Genomic DNA, 3,771 nt, shown 5'->3' on the forward strand with positions numbered 1-3,771 from the left:
AAGAATCCAATGAGCTGTTTTTTGATATTTATATTTTCGATTTAAATTATGCACGTGGGATGTGTAAATAATTTTTATACAACTATCTATGGATTATGAATTTTAACACGTGATAACTTAGTTAATTTTTTTTATTAGACTACCAATTAATGTTTATCCATAAATTTATTAATAATTATCTTATGATCTTATTGTGTTAATAATATTTTTTACACGTTCAGTGTTTTAATTTAAATAAATTCTTATAATTGACCTATCTCTTATAAGAGATGAACTGAAATTACGATATTTTTGAATAGAACTATCAATAAATTTTAATATGTTGAGAGTATTAGTTAATTATTACTTTTATCAAATTATCGTTTAATATTTATCAAGTTTTATATGTATTTACTTTACGATCTTATTGTGTACATGAACCTCTTTTTATATCTTAAACTCTTATATTTGACCTATATTTTACAAGAAATTACGCATGTTTTTTTTGTTTGCTTTTTATGTTTTTCTTTTGGTCTTTTATGTATGTTGGAATTGATAATCTACAAAACCAAATCGAGGTAAATATTGTGGAAACTGACAAAAAAAAATTGGTACATAGTGAATATAACAATCAATACTAACAAAAAGAAAAGTCAAGTAATTAAGAAAAAGTTGAACAAAAAAAATAAAAGTGTCATGAGTTTATCTCTTATTTATCAAAGTAAAATTTGTTGTCTTCAATATTGGTGATTTTGAAGATACCAAGAATTAATGTTGCTTCTTGAATAAACTAATTCTATAATAATATTAATTAATTAATGTTGATACCTAAATTTATTATTGTCCCTATAAGTATTATATTGTTAGTAGGTTGATACATAATTCCTAAGTCGAAAAATGGCTAGATATTATGTTTCTTGCTTTTTTGTTATACTTCTTGGCTTTCTCCTCATTGCATCAAATGGTGAGTCAAGAAAAAAGATTTATGTTTTGTATATATATATATTATAAAGAAGTTTAATAAATATTTATGTAATTTAATTTGTTATAACATGTATATAATATATCAGATAAATTGTTAAAAATAATTATCTATCATAGTATAGGTAAACTCATTTGGCGTATTTGTATGAGCTTTGCTCGAGCATAGTTAACCAGTTTCGTGATTTTTTTTATTTTTTTGCAGAAATTGAAGTTGTGGAGGGTGCTAGTGCTGGTTTTTGTGACACATGGAGTAAAAACTTTCAGGGGCAATGTTATAATGGTTACCATTGTGATAATGTATGTACAAATGAAGGGTATATTTTTGGAGGGGAATGTTTGTGGGAAGGCATTTTTAAGGGAATGGCTTGTATGTGTATCTATAGTTGTTGACTCAAAAATCATCATCAAATAAATTCCATCTCACATATAATAAAAGCGTAAAATTTTATCGATACTTGATATTTATATCAAATTTAACATTTTATATATAAATATCCGTTGCAGATATATATATTGCGGTACTAGAAAAATGATTTCGATTTGATGTTACTTAATATGTACTCATCATCTGTGAAACAAAATTGAAAAGAATAATTATAAATATGTACTCATCATATATATAAGATGAATTTGGATCAGTAAGTTCAAATTAAGCAAATTTTAGTAAATTCAAGAGACATATTAAAAATCATGTATTTTGAATCTGAAGGAAATTGGATTGGGTCGCTCATGTGGGTCAATTCGGATCCATTAAATAATAAATAAATATGTATATTTGTTATATATATCTAATTTATATTTAATAGATAAAAGGAAGAGACACAACTATTCAAATTCTTTCTGAATATGTGCGTAACTTTAGAATTAAAAGGACTCCTTCGTTCAAAACAGAATAGGAGTAATGAGACTTTCTTCCTTCTCTTCTTCCTATTCCAATTCTTGAAAAATTTCGTTGAAGATTCTTGTGGAGATTTTTTCTCCGAAAAGGAACAACCTTTTGACAAGTACGCAATTATAAATTGTGACTATTTTATTGTAATTGTGTTTCATAATTGTCAAGAGACACAGCAATACTATATCTTTCATATATAAAACATCAAGTTACAAACATTTAGACCATAAATAATTTATGGTCATTGTTGTTGCAATATTAATCATGCATGTAATTGCAAACATTTATTCAACTATAAATTATATAAGACACATTGTGCCATAAGAAAAGTCTTATGGTCATATATTGTGCTTCATTAATTTATTTATTTTTCAACATTTATAATAGCAATAACAATATCCCTTGTAACAATCTCCATAATCTTCATGATCCTTATTCTTGCACCAATTGTCACATTTTTTTTCAAAACATTTCCCATTCCAACCTTTACTAGGCTTTCTACAGTATTTTGCTTCTGTTATCTGCATCTCTGCAATAAATCATAGGACAAAAAAAATCTTAGGAAATATATAACAAAAAGAAATAAATTAAAACATGTCATTTCATAGTTTTTTTTGTTTCTCATTCAGTGTATGGAGCATGTGAAGCCCTGGCTAAATTCGAATTGCGCAGTGCAGGGCCCATTTGTGGTAGAGCCCGAGACCTCTGGTTAAGGGTGGAGCAGTCCAACCACTGCACCACAACCCATGTTGGTGTCATTTCATGATTTTTGTTACTTCTTTGAGTCTCAATTTATGTGACGGTTTTCGCTTCTGAAATGTTAATTTGACTAATTTTTAAAGTTAAATTGGATTAGATCAACTAATCAATGTTTTAAAATTGAAAAAAGATAATGGTTAAAAACACTCTTGAAATATCACTTTTTTCGCGAGTTTCACGCCTCACCTCTGCTATCAGTTGTTTCCTTTTCCTACATGAACTATAACTACATATGTATTAAAATACACCAAGTTGTGTAGATGGTGATCGATTGTTCATGTAGAAAAAGGAAAATAACTAATAATTGGTGTGTCAAACTAGCGAAAAAGTGGTTGTGCGAATGTGTTTTTATCATAAAGTTTTTTTTTTCATATGTAATTACTCGTGTGTTATTCAGTAAAAAGAGGCAGACGGAGACTAAGTCTAACCTTAATACAACACTGTTAAGCCACAGAAAGGTGGTGATATAATATCACCGAAACGATCAGAAAGCACAAAAATTACAACTTTATGGCTCAACAACTATGTACAAAACATAAGTTAAAGTGTGAGACTAGCGAAAAAGTAAAACTCAAAATAAACTTATAACCAAAAAAGATTGAACTTATAGTGTTTATTCTATGGAACAGAACCAAGAAAAAAAGTAAACAAGAAATGAGAGACAAATATTTGAGAATTACTCACCAGAAGCAAACATGAGGAAAAAGCAAAAGAGTAGAGCACAAAAAGTTATTTTGCTTGCCATTTTTCTAATTAAAAAATCCTTTGAAATACTTTAAATTTGTGAGAAACTAAGGATATCTAAGGGTGAATTTATACTAACCCAAGAACAATATTTTACAATATTTTTTTCCTAAATTATGTATAAATTAACCCCACACACAAGATAAGGAAAATGTCAAAGAAATCAACTAAGATTTTATTTTTTGATTTCTTAGTCGGTGTTTATTGAATCTCTGATTAATTTAAATTCACGTCGCATATATAAAGTCAGTTTAAGAGATAAAAAACGCTCCCTACTAGGATTTGTTTCATACAACAAAATTCGAATTCAAGACCTCTAATTAAACATCAAGATATCCTATTCATCTCATCGCAATCCTCAGTGGTTAAAAATATTAACTAGATAAATTTTGAAAGAAAAAAAGAAGGGAGGA

General features: G+C 27.6%; 1 long non-coding RNA gene across 1 annotated transcript; it reads right to left on the reverse strand.

Moving 5' to 3' along the window:
- Positions 1 to 2,027: 2,027 nt before the first annotated feature.
- Positions 2,028 to 3,384, reverse strand: LOC129893093 (uncharacterized). The gene is made up of 2 exons (XR_008767388.1): positions 3,299 to 3,384; positions 2,028 to 2,384 (listed from the first exon to the last, which is right to left on the reverse strand). It is a non-coding gene; the product is annotated as an uncharacterized LOC129893093 (long non-coding RNA).
- Between the last annotated feature and the right edge of the window lie 387 nt (positions 3,385 to 3,771).

Source organism: Solanum dulcamara, chromosome 6 (genome assembly GCF_947179165.1).
Source record: "Solanum dulcamara chromosome 6, daSolDulc1.2, whole genome shotgun sequence".
NCBI classification, from domain to species: domain Eukaryota; kingdom Viridiplantae; phylum Streptophyta; class Magnoliopsida; order Solanales; family Solanaceae; genus Solanum; species Solanum dulcamara.